Here is a 13,440-nt window from a genome sequence, read left to right on the forward strand (position 1 = left end):
TTGTGCCAACTCTTGTCTTGTCTTATCTGCACCCCCGCCCACATTCTTATAGATGCAGAACTTATGTGACCCACATATGTTGCTTTAAGTCCATTTTGGGCTTTGTAAAGGATCTCTCTTCTGCCTCTAGACAACCAGTTCCCAGAGATGCCTGTTGTTGGCCCAGCTTGTTGGGTGTTGTGTGTGCACAACATTTGAGCGGTTAAGCTCACCATAGGAAACAACTGCATAGTAGAGATAATATTTACCTGGCAAACACAAACGCTACACACACACACACACACACACAATTTGCAGTTGTTACAAGAAGTTTTCACTCTCTGAGCCCAGAGAGGGTCCCAGCTTACAAAGTCCTTGCTGAGACAAAGTCCGCACAGGAAGTGCAAAGTCCAGTTGCTAACAAACTCCTGCAACTGTCAGACTTCCCTGAAGTCTTGCAAGTTGTCCAATATCCCTCTAGCGAGGTCTTCCTTCACAAAGTCTTCCACGTTTTCACAGGGTCGTTCCAATAATCTCCATGTCTCCAACAGACTCTTCTGTACTCCCAAGCAATGAATGCTGTAACTTGAGTCCTTTTCTACCCAGTGTTATGCAGTAATACAGATAAGACAGGCACAAGATGCCTGCAGCTGCACTGCAGTGGAAACTCGTGGAGAATTAATCCCTTTTTCACTTTCCTTAACATGGCTTTAGTTCAATTATTTTAATATTTTCTTATTGCATTTCTAGCCTACATGTCCTCCTCCCCATTTTATCCCAACAACAACCTTCATTTAGGCTTAGAAAGTGCTTAGCCCCAGGTCACCCAGTGAGCTTCATGGAGAAGTAGGGATTTGAACCCTGGTCTTCCAGGTCCTGGTTCTGCATTCTAACCATTACGCCACACTGGCTTCTGCCTTTAAGGATACATATCCTTCAAAGGTGGCTGACAACTGGCATCAATGCACATTAAAACACAACCTACGAAAGACCAACATAAAGCTATAAGGATCTAGGACAGCTGGCGGATCCTTTCTTGAGCTGCCTGGGAGTCATGTTTAAAGGAACAGGGCGAGATGGAATGTCTTGCAAGTGACTCATAAGCCATCGTTTGGCCACACCATCTACTGCTATGTGTATGTGTCAGCTCGGAAGTAAAGGAAGTTGTCTTCCTGGACATCTTGCACATGTGGCGCCTTGCATTGCATTGGTTTTGAGTGCTTTAATGCAAAATAAAATCCGGCTGATAATAATGTTACAGGGAGATGCAGGTACGCAAAAATATAAAGCAGAGGGTTCTCTTGGGGCTCAGCTGTACAGTAAATGTTTCTTGGCTTGCACCTTGTGGAAGCCTTCACAAGGTTGCAGAAATCTTGGCTTCTTTCCCGTTTGGCTAATGTGTTGTGAATTGAGCCGCCTTCCAAAAAGGCTTTTATTGTTCTGTTGTGTTTTTTTAAAAGTTGTGTTGTGAATTCTACGGGTCATTCTCTTGCCACTAAGAGGTGAGAGGCTAATGTGAATAACACCCACTTCGGATGTATTGAGATGGATTTTTCCGGACTCAGTCTAGGCAACTTGAGTTTGTTTCTCCCACCCTTTCATTCATTTTCCAGGTATGGTAGTCTGTTATTGGTGTAACACTCAACTGCAGCTGCAGAAGGTTTAAGTGCGATCTGAGGTCTTGGTATGTGCGTAACAAAGGCAGTTACGTTGAATTTTTGAGGAAGATTCTGCTTCCTAAAATATATGGGCACCTGGTTTTTAAAGGTGAAGAACTATTTGCATTTTTTTAAAGTTGTTTTTAGCTTCTTTTTCCCACCCAGAATCATCAAAAAACCTTACATTGCTTTTCTGAATGTGTTGGCTGGCTGACAACAGTAGCGCAATAACTTTGGGTTATTGCACAGATTGAACAGTGGAATCGCAAGATGAACATTTTTAGGGAACCGGCATAGGTTAGGGAAATCCACATATTCCCTCATGTATATTGCGTTACTTTTTCTATCATGATTGCACAAAACAATTTATAAGATAAAGACAAACATCCAAATGAAAGTAAAATCTAACATGGTCATAGCCATTTTTGTATGTGTGGCATAGGTGCTTTAAGTAATAAAGGGGCAATACCACTTGCATAAGTGTTACATGAAGATGTGTTATCCCACACTTTCCAGAACATCACTGCAGAACTTTCTTTCCCACAAGACGTCTGTTATGTGTGGGGATTTTTGGAAGCAGGTTGGCTGCACGAGAGAGCTGAACTCCACTTTAATCGTGCAAACCAAATTTGCCCCTATGTAAATTATTTAATCAATTTATAAACTACAATCAGCTCTAAGCAGTTCAAAGAAACACAGTACAGTACAAGAAAAGGGTAGGTATCAGTTATAAAACCAGATTTAAATTAAAGTGACTGCAGGAATAAAAAGAAAAGTATTTGGCAGGCACTGGAGACATACCCTCCAACATTTCTCTGATGAAAATAGGACTGTCCTATTCCATAACAACAATTTTATTATTTACACCCTGCCCATCTGACTGAGTTGCCCCAGCCACTCTGAGCGGCTTCTAACACATATAAAAACATAATAAAACATTAAGCATTAAAAAGCTTCCCTATACAGGGCTGCCTTCAGATGTCTTCTAGTTACAGTGGTACCTTGGGTTACATACGCTTAAGGTTACAGACGCTTCAGGTTACAGACGCTTCAGGTTACAGACTCTGCTAACCCAGAAATAGTACCTCGGGTTAAGAACTTTGCTTCAGGATGAGAACAGAAAACGTGCTCTGGCGGCGCGGCGCAGCAGGAGGCCCCATTAGCTAAAGTGGTGCTTCAGGTTAAGAACAGTTTCAGGTTAAGAATGGACGTCTGGAAGGAATTAAGTACTTAACCCGAGGTACCACTGTACTTCTATCAGAGGTTTTCAACCTTTTTGAGTCCATGGCTCCCTTGACAAACTACATTCTTTCTGCGGCACCCCTGTGGGGCTCAGGAACTCAGTTATGTCACCCTTGCCTGCAGAGCTGGCAGCCTCTCGCCCTATTTTGATCACCTTCCCTTGTGTAGTGTTCCCTCAGCCCCCTCTCCTTAAGAATCCTCTGGGCAGCCGCTGCTGCTGCCCATGGTCTCTGAACTCACCCTTCCCCCAAAGCGACATGAGTGGGCATCAGAAGGGGGAGGGAAGGAAAGAGGTACAGAGGCCAGTGTTGCTCGTGGCGCCCCTGACCATCCTTCAAGGCACCTCAGGCACACTGGTTGAAAACCATTGACTTACCGGTATATCCTTGGCTCGGGGGGTCTCATAGCTCCATACTCTCCAACATTTCTCCAGTGAAAATAAGGACATCCTGAGGAAAGGTGGGACATTCCGGGATCAAATCAGGAACCAGGATAATCCGAGATTGTCCCTGGAAAATAGGGACACTTGGAGGCTCTGTGGAGATTCGGCAGGGAGAGGGCCTGTAGGATCTTAACTGGAAGGGAGTTCCATAAAATTGGGTCCACAATACTCAATGCACAACATCAGCTCTTGGTTGGATACCACCAGTGCAACTGAGCCATGGGGGACCACTAACAGTGACTCGCCGAAACACCTCAGCGATCTGAGAGGGGTATAAGGGATTAGGCGGCCCTTGAAGCATCCTGGACCCAAGTTAACAACATTGTAAATCGATACAGGAGCCTTGAACATGGCCCAGTAGCCTATGGACAGCCAGTGCAATCTTTTGAGCGCTGGAGGTGTATGCTGGTGATAGTCTGTCCACATCAACGTTCCGGGCGCAGCATTTTGTACCAGATGGAGCCTTGGGAGCAAGCTCAAGAGTAGTCCTACACGGGAGTAGGCCAGTCTTGAGGTTACCAATGCATGGACCACTGTGGCCAGACGATCCCTGACCAAAAAGGGCTGCAATTGATATCAGCTTAATTCCACCCTCAAAGTAGTGGCAGTCTGGAAGTATCCTTGGACTCAGCTTTGCATGGTGCTGAGGGTTTTGAATGCAAGCTTTGAGGTGGGGAAAGGACTGGCATTCTGTAGTTATGCTGGAAGGCTGTGACAGGCATAAAGGGCAGCAAAGAAGAATGGGAAGGGTCCACAGGTCTTCCAGACATCCTGTAGATGACAAATGCATTATATTTCCTTGGTTTTCCAGCTTGTTGTCTTAGTTAGGCCCGGGTAAATATATGACTGAAACACTTCAATATGCCGCTGAAATGCGTGGCTTTGTGTGTTTTTGCAGCAGATAGTATTTTACTGAAAGAAAGCTGTAAATGCAATTTCAATTCCACAAGTTTGTTTTAATGTGTATTTACATCTCCAGTGGGAATAGCCTTGAAAATGAGAGAGCAATTAAATTACCAGGAAAATGCATTTTGTTTAGTGTTGTGAGTCTCGTGGGCCTTTCAAACATCCTGTTAGCTTACCCTGTTTGTAAATCACAACCTTTAAAAGTCATTTATATCTATATCTATCATGCATGTATGTTAAAGTACCAGAACTGCTTCAATGGGAAAACTATCTGCAGTTCTTTGTTTACCTCGTGGACAGCTAATGGGAACTGGGTGAGTGCTACTCACTTAACACAGGTCTTTAAAATTTGTCTACTGTGTGACACACAAAGTGGTGTGCAATAAAACCAATGAAAACTACAATTTCCCCTCCCCGAAAACCCAACAAAGGATAATAATAGGAAAACCTTAATTAAACAAAGTAGTCACAGATTACAAAGAAAAAGCTTCAAATTCCAAAAAGCGTTCAGAAATCAGTATTTGTAAGGTTGCCTTAAGAATCAACCTAAAATAATAGCATCGTATAACTTTTGGAGGACCTCACTGTTTTGCTGCTATAGCTGAGATGGTGGAATGTTTGCCAAGTGGATTTTGCATAGGTGAGGAACCCTCTTAGGTTGACATCAGCTTGTGTGGAAGGAGCTGTTGTCTAAGATACCAAGCTACATATTTTTATTTGCTGTGGTTTGCTGAGCCCTGAGTCCAGCAGTGACACTAGCTCAGGGTCTGAGGGACCAATAGTACAGATGGAGGAAGCACAGGGCTTGTGCACTGCTGCTGACCCAGAGGTCCTCATGGCCAGGATGGCAGAGGCCTTTAGGACGTAGATGGAGGAGACTGCACGGACCACGAATTCCTGAGACCACAGCCCCAGAGCCCAGGTCCAGTAAGGGGCCACCATACTAACCTCTAGTATGGATGGATAAACCTGTCAGTTTTTATTTCTCTCAGTTTCTCAGTTTTCCAAGTTTAGTTCCTCAACACTTTGCATATACAGGTGAAACTTGGAAAATTAGAATATCGTGGAAAAGTTCATTTATTTCAGTAATTCAACTAAAAGGTGAAACTAATATATGAGATAGACTCATGACATGCAAAGCGAGATATGTCAAGCCTTTGTTATAATTGCGATGATCATGGCGTACAGCTGATGAAAACCCCAAATTAACAATCTCAGAAAATTAGAATATTAAATGAAATCAGCAAAACAAGGACTGCAAATAGAGCAATATTGGACCTCTGAGAAGTAGAAGCATGCATATGTACTCAGTACTTGGTTTGGGCCCCTTTTGCATCAATTACTGCCTCAATGCGGTGTGGCATGGATGCTATCAGCCTGTGGCACTGCTGAGGTATTATGGAAGACCAGGAAGCTTCAATAGCAGCCTTCAGCTCTCCTGCATTGCTCGGCCTCGTGTCTCTCATCTTTCTCTTGGCAATGCCCCATAGATTCTCTATGTGGTTCAGGTCAGGCAAGTTTGCTGGCCAATCAAGCACAGTAATCCCATGGGCATTGAACCAGGTTTTGGTACTTTTGGCAGTGTGGGCAGGTGCCAAAGTCCTGCTGGAAAATGAAGCCAGTATCCCCAAAAAGCTCATCTGCGGAAGGAAGCACGAAGTGCTCCAAAATCTCCTGGTAGACAGCTGTGTTGACCCTGGACTTAATGAAGCACAGTGGACCAACACCAGCTGATGACATGGCTCCCCAAATCTCTTTTCTGATGAGAGCAGCTTTTGCATCTCATTTGGAAACCAAGGACCCAGAGTCTGGAGGAAGAATGGGGAGGCACACAATGCCAGATGCTTGAAGTCCAGTGTGAAGTTTCCCCAGTCTGTACTGAGTACACACATTTTGCTTCTGCGTGCGGGGGCCTCATGTAAGTGGGGAGTCACCTGTATTCAAAGCAGGCAGCAGTAAATAGCACTGCATTCAAAGCCTTCTAGGCTGCAGCAATTTGGAATACCCGTTGTTGAATTTTTAAAAACTCAATAAAGTAGGGTTGTTGTCTCTGTTTTACAAACACCCTGTTCCGCCTTGTAAAGGAATCCACAGGGCTTTTGATTCCAAAGTGGCGTTAGGCATAGATCTGGATTGAATCAGTTGAGTCCACTTTGGAATCGGAGCTTTGGTGAATGCCTTCGCCATCCCTAACCACACATTCTTGAAGCCGTGCTGAGTTTTTCAAAGTTTTTAGTGAATATGGAAAAGCCTGGGACTGTACAGCAGCACAGCAGGATAACTTAACATGGGGGCAACAGTATCCTGTGCATTTTGTGAATAGTCAGGGTAAGTTTAACTTCTGTTTTTGCTGCCTACCTGGGAGTGCAAATCTCAGGCCGGGGTGGTGGACCACTTGGTTGGTGATAGCACATCAGTCATAGGCTCACAAATGGCTTGGCTTGGTGTAGAGTAGACCATGTGCTGTGATTCTCTGGGAACCATTGTGCTGCTGGTGGCATGATGTTTTGCTACACCATTTTAGGCTGCTGCCCAAGTTTGGTAAACCGTGGCTTTTCCATCTGTGCAGCTCTGCAGAGATTTCCTTGAGTGAATTCAGTGGCAGTTCTGAGTGGAGTTTGCATAGTTCCCAAGCCCTACGGTTGGCTCTGTTCTAAAACTTTAGTGAGAACATGCGTGGGCGTAAAGGCTTTGGGGCCCAAACGTTGTAATATTTGAGATAGTTGTTCAAATATTAAATGTGTTTTTATTGTTCAGAGAAAAAAAGACTATTGGGGTCAAAAGGAGGACACGAGCGCATTGTTTGTTCGCTCTGGTTGTTGGAGATGAATTCAGGCTTCTTCTTATTTTTTTAAATTTATTTTTTTTAAGCCCTAACTGGCTAGTTGTATTTCCTCTTCATGTGGCATGAATCATTTTATCTCTTTTTCATTGTAAATGTGCAAGGAAAAGAGCAGAGCTGTTTCCACTTCTATTAACTTTTCTGAGAAATTGCTTTTGGTTCCCCTCCCTTTTTTTTTGGAGGAAAAAGAATAGAGTTATCCAAAAAGATAATTTGCCTGCTGAACACACACACACAATATGCCTTGCAAAATTGGAAACGATTTCCATTTGCTAATGTCGGTTTTTATTGTGTGTCACTGAAGAGCGTTTTATCAGGTGTTCCAAACTCTATCTTTTGGCAGAGATTTCCTTGAACTACTGCAGAGGGAAACATCAAAAAACCTATCCAAAAGCATGTACACTTACTCCTTTTTTCCTTCCTTTTTTTTTTTTTTTGGAAAAAAATAATGAAGCAGAAGATGGAAACTCACTTTTAAAAAACCTATGGCTTTTTGCCACGAAAACTGTATTTAAAAATCACTTGGAATGCTTGAATGGATTTTTATCTTCTGTCAGTGAAAGTACTGAGGAAGACACAGGTGCATGGAGATCTCGAAAAGTTGCTGGCTGTACGGTGCATTTTGTCCGGGGGTATGAATACTGACATCACAACGATGGAATGTTGATTGACAGTGTGTTGTGGTTTCTGTTAGCGTCTTCTACTGGAAAGCATGTGCTTCAAAGGAAGTTGTCAATTTTTAAATATGTCTTTGCTTTCATAGTATTTGGCCAGGCACGCTCAACAGCAAATAAAATCAGGAAATACCAGGCTGTTCTGGTATAAAAACTGAGTGGAATATACAAATACTGACAAGTGCTTTGCGCTCATAAAAACGTTGGGATTAATTTTTAGGGGTGCCAGAAATATATGCATGATTGTTCACTTCCAGTGCAAAACCTGTATATTCAACCGTTGCAGAGAGTATTATTGTTGAAACAACAAGAAGAAAAAAGGAGCAATTGTATATGCAAGACATTTCACTGTTAAGCCCAAGCATCCTTGCCTCGTACAGCAGTGGTTTACATCTTCACTGCACTGATGTCAAATAATTTGCGTGTGTGCAAATGTGTGTGTGCTTTATTGCAAAAGTTGCATTTGCACTTCAACATTTCTTTGAACTAAGGACTTGTACCCAAGATTGCTTCTTTTCTCTTCCTGCACAATCCATTTTCCTTTTTTGGGGAGGGTCTTTTTTTGGGAGTATGGTGTAAGATGCTCTGGGAATATTTTATTGACTGAAGAGTAGTTAAAGCACCTTGGGTAGGTGAGTTGTGTGTGCAAAGTAACTTTGAATGGTGGTTAACATGCATTTACTAAAGTGGAAATGGCTGGGGGGAGGCATGGGGGCGAAGCTTCCCAAGTAATAATTAAAGTGCTTTGAAATCCATGAGCGATTCTTGCTTTCGTCTCACTTTACATACAGCTTTTAACTCCATGATACTTAGGAATGACAGTATAGAAGAGTCTCTTTGCTTATATAAACCAAATAGTGCAACAGCTGCCTAAATTGTAAGTACTGTGAAATATCTTGGAGGTAGATTCTTATCTATAATAAGGTGAAGAACTCTTAAGCAAGTGTGGTATATTAATGGTTCAGAGTGGTTTTGCTCAAGACTAAACCCCCTAAAATTGCAGGCATAATAATTACATGTCTTGACCTGTTTGAACAGCTGCTGATAAAAGAGCACAAGGATCAGAATGATGTCTCATGCTCCGGGCCGATATATTTTGCTTGTCTGTGCATCTGTTCTGAATTGTGGCTTCCAACGGAGCAATAGCAGGTTTTGTAAGAAGGAACTTGGGTTACTGCAACACGTTATGCGTGGGGCTGCCTCTGAAGGCGGGTCAGAAACTACAGCTGGTACAGAATTCAGCGGCCAGATTGCTCACTGGGGCAAGATGGTTTGAGCATATAGCTCCAATCCTGGCCCAACTGCGCTGACTGCCATTTAGTTTCTGGGCCCAATTCAAAGTGCTGGTTTTGATCTGTTGTCGTTTAGTCGTGTCCGACTCTTCGTGACCTCATGGACCAGAGCACACCAGGCACTCCTGTCTTCCACTGCCTCCCACAGTTTGGTCAGACTCATGCTGGTAGCTTCAAGAACACTGTCCAACCATCTTGTCCTCTGCGTCCCCTTCTCCTTGTGCCCTCTATCTTTTCCAACACCAGGGAGTCTTCTCTTCTCGTGAGGTGGCCAAAGTACTGGAGCCTCAGCTTCAGGATCTGTCCTTCCAGTGAGCACTCAGGGCTGATTTCCTTCAGAATGGATAGGTTTGATCTTCTTGTAGTCCATGGGACTCTCAAGAATCCTATAAAGCCATAAATGGCTCAGGACAGCAGTACATCAAGAACTGTCTCTTCCCGTAGGAACCGACCCGGACCCTGCAACCATAACCTGAGGCTCTTCTTCATGCCACCCCCCTCCACAAGAAGCCAAGAGAGCAGAAACATGAGAACTGGCCTTTTCTGCAGTCACTCCCCATGTGGAGTGCTCTCCCTAGGGAAGCTTACCTGGTGCCTTCATTAGACACCTTTAGGTACCAGGCGAAAATGTTCCCTTTGAACCGTGCCTGTGGCTGATTATCATTCTATGTCCTTTTAAATGTGTTTGTGTGGGGAGGTGGGGTGGGTTATGGGTTTTGTTTTGTTATGTATTTTGTGTTCTCATTTTGAGTTTTTGTGTTGTGAACCGCCACAGGGTTGGCCCGTGACATTTTGCAGCCCCAGGCAAAGGATTAAAATGTGGATTAAAAGAAATTAAATGCAGCTTTCCGGAGAAGTAGCATCCTGACAGCTAGCTTTCAACCATAGTAGCAAAACCTAGCTACCTAATTTTGCATCCCAGGCGTCCAATTAATATATCCATTTTAGCTACTTAAAGATTTTATATATATATATATATTATTATATAAGTTAGTTCCAGAGTCCTATTTCAACCATAGCAAGCTTTATGCAAGCTTTATTGTTAGGACTGAAATTTAAGCTTTATTAGGATTAAGCGTTTAATAGTATAATTTGCTGCATATGTTGCCTATACAAAGTGCTATGAATAGATCCTCTGTATATAAAACGTATTTGATATTTTATACCAACTTAAACCCAATATGTTATCTTTAACCAAAGGAAATTATAAAAGAGCTTTTTTGAGGGTTCTTTCTCTCCCCCTCCCCTTCTGTCAAGCTAATATCTCAAAACTCGCCGCCCACCCCCCTGAACTGGGTTCTGAGATTGGGCTATTGAATTTAGAACTACCACCATAGGGTTGTTTTTTAAAAAAAGAACTGTTCCTTCAAAATCAGTACAAATAATATTATGTGGTTGCCTATGCTTTATAATTATGACAGCAAAATGTTGGCAAGGCAGGTACATGAATATTTATTTTAATGGGGCACATTATTTAATGTCTGTAGACCGTAACTGCATTGAAGATTTATGTACGTGCAGTGCTCTTTCAAGTGCTAATAGGATTTTTTGCATGTAAAGTTCAAGAATGGTAGCAAAGGGAAAATACTCTCTGTACCTTACTTAATTCAGGGAAAGGAGAATGATGCTCTTTATTATTATTAAGCAGTGTTTTGCTCGAGGCCAAATTTGCAAAACAACCTTGTATTAAAAGCCCCTCCATCTCCCACAACTATATAAAAGTAGTTTCACTAATGCGTCTAATAAATGCTCTATCTGCACTGCACACTTAAAGCAATATCAGACGTGGCGTCCCCCAAGGAATTCTGGGAGCTGTACTTCGTTAAGAGTGCTGAGAATTGTTAGGAGACCTCTAATCCCCTCACAGAGCTACAGTTTGTGGAGTTCCCTGGGAAGTGGTTGTTAAATCAGTTTGGGAATTGTAGTACAATGTACAATGTACTCAAGAGACTCGATATCACTGCTGCTTGATGGAGTTTTATTTATTAACTTAAGAGCATTTGTAAACTGCTTAATATTTAAAAAATTGTCTAAGGGGTTAAAAGGTAAAGGTAAAGGTACCCCTGACCATTAGGTCCAGTCGCGAACTACTCTGGTGTTGCGCACTCATCTCACTCTATAGGCCAAGGGAGTCGGCGTTTGTCTGCAGACAGCTTCTGGGTCATGTGGCCAGCATGACTAAGCTGCTTCTGGCGAACCAGAGCAGCGCACGGAAATACCGTTTACCTTCCTGCCGGAGCAGTACTTATTTATCTATTTGCACTTTGATGTCCTTTCGAACTGCTAGGTTGGCAGGAGCTGGGACTGAGCAACGGGATCTCACCCCGTTGCGGGGATTTGAACCGCCGACCTTCCAATCGGCAAGCCCTAGGCTCTGTGGTTTAGACCACAGCCCAACCAACCAAACAATATCTATTATTAAAACACTGAAACGAAACAAAAACACCACCTAAAATCAATAAATAGCAATATAAAAATCCCCCACAGAAAAGTACATAAATGCAAACAAAATTGAAAATCCGAGGATTGAAGCATATAAAACCTTGTTGTTTTTAACCTGCTGTTTTCAGTTCACTATTTAACTGCTGTTTTTTCACCTGTTTTTTATTTTCATTCAGAAATAAATCCAATCAACAACTCTGGCTGGCCATTTGAAACAAAGGGACTGCTTCCTCTCTGAAGGAATGCTTTTAGAGTTGTCAGTGTTTGGCACTGCTCAGATCTCAGGTCTCCTCAGAGGAGCAGCAAGGGGTGCTTGGATCCTTGGCAGATTTCCACACTGCCAGTGACCCTGAAAGACCAACTGATTCCACCAGATATCCTTGTTTATGGACTGCATCAGTGAAAATAACATATATGCAATCTAACAAATAACAAAATGCAAATTGGTGTGTATTTGTCAAAGCCAGTGGCGTAGCGTGGGGGGTGCCAGGGGTGCCGGCCGCACTGGGTGCAACATCTGGGGGGGGCGCGCTCGCTGCCTCCGGAGTCGCCGAAGAGCCTCGGGCGCAGGCTGTAGCGGAGCCGCATGTCTCGCGGAACCGATGAGCTGTGCGCGCATCCGGGCTGAAGGCGCCCGGCAGGCAGCGGCTCTCAGCACTCGCCGCGGAGGACGCGCCAGGCAGCCCCTCCTCACAGCCCCGCCTCCGCCGGTGCTGCTGCAGCTGCTGGGCCGTTGCATTTTCCTCGCCTCTCTGCCCCCCTCCTCCTCCGGGCAAGCGGCGTCGTTTGGGCGGCAGCGCCAGCGGCAACTCGCAGGTTAGGGGTTAGGGGGGGGCGCAAATTACTTGCCTTGCCCCGGGTTAGGGGGCGCAAATTACTTGCGTTGCCCCGGGTGCTGACAACTCACGCTACGCCGCTGGTCAAAGCTGCATGCCAAAATGTTTTTATTAGGAGGAATTCACACTTAAATGCTAACAAATTTTCATGAAATTAAAAAAGTGAATTGCTGTGGAAATGTGGATAACTGTATTTAAGACTGAACAGATAGGAAGATGAGAGTACCGAAATTGACAGGTTCGTCCATCCCTACTTGGGAGGAGAGGGAAGCACGCACAAGCACTACTCGGATCAGTGCCTGGTTGGGAGCTAGGAAGGGTTAAGGCTTCTAGCCCCTAGAAAAATTCCCAATCTGAGCTGCTCCATCACTGAAGCAGCAGCTCTTACATAAAATCCAGCCTTCTTGATTTGAGGAAACAGTGGCTCTCTGATAACATCTGCTTTAGGCTTCTCAGAAGCTGTCACTGCCTCTCTACTTTAGAAAGCTTTACGAAGTGATGATAACTGTCTGAGCAAATGTCCACACCAGGCGGTGGCACCTTGGCCAAGAGCAAAAAGGCACGGCTGTGTTGATGAGGACGTTTTGCTGACTTCCTAAAGACATTGAGTGGACAACCTGTTTCCAAGAGTTTGTTGGCTTTTTGTTGTTTAATAAGTCTCTCACTGGTTTGTGGTGGTGGTGTTCCTGCAGAAGCAAAGGGAGATGAAAAGGAAATGTTCTTTGCAAGCATGTAGCATGCAACCTGTGATAAATGAATGCTGCGGGGCAGAGCAAAATGGCAGCCTGCATTGAGTCACCCATTGTTTCCCTAGAGTATGCAGGGATGGAAATGTGTGACGTGACATCATCGCATTGTGCATTTCCTATCCTCTGCTCTACATCATTGGCTGGTGAATGAGCACACTTCAGTGTAACGATATGGTAACATCAGACTTTCCATGCCCAATTGCGCCCAAAGGGTTTTATTTCACTTTAACATCAAGTGTTTGTTACCCGATCTTCAGATGCCTAATGATGGTACAGTTTGTCGTCGCTTTTCAAATGCAAAGTCACCTCCACCTTAAGTGCTGCTTATTCCCTTTGCATTGTGCTTTTATTATGGAATAGGAATCCTCTTAAAAAATC

At 43.8% G+C, this 13,440-nt stretch overlaps 1 protein-coding gene across 2 annotated transcripts in view; it reads left to right on the plus strand.

Annotated features, from left to right (window-relative positions):
- ADAMTSL3 (ADAMTS like 3) overlaps positions 1-13,440 on the plus strand; it is a 278,004-nt gene that overhangs the window by 7,179 nt on the left and 257,385 nt on the right. The gene's annotated exons all lie outside the window — the stretch shown is intronic.

Source organism: Podarcis bocagei (genome assembly GCF_964188305.1).
Source record: "Podarcis bocagei genome assembly, chromosome: 14".
NCBI classification, from domain to species: Eukaryota; Metazoa; Chordata; class Lepidosauria; order Squamata; family Lacertidae; genus Podarcis; species Podarcis bocagei.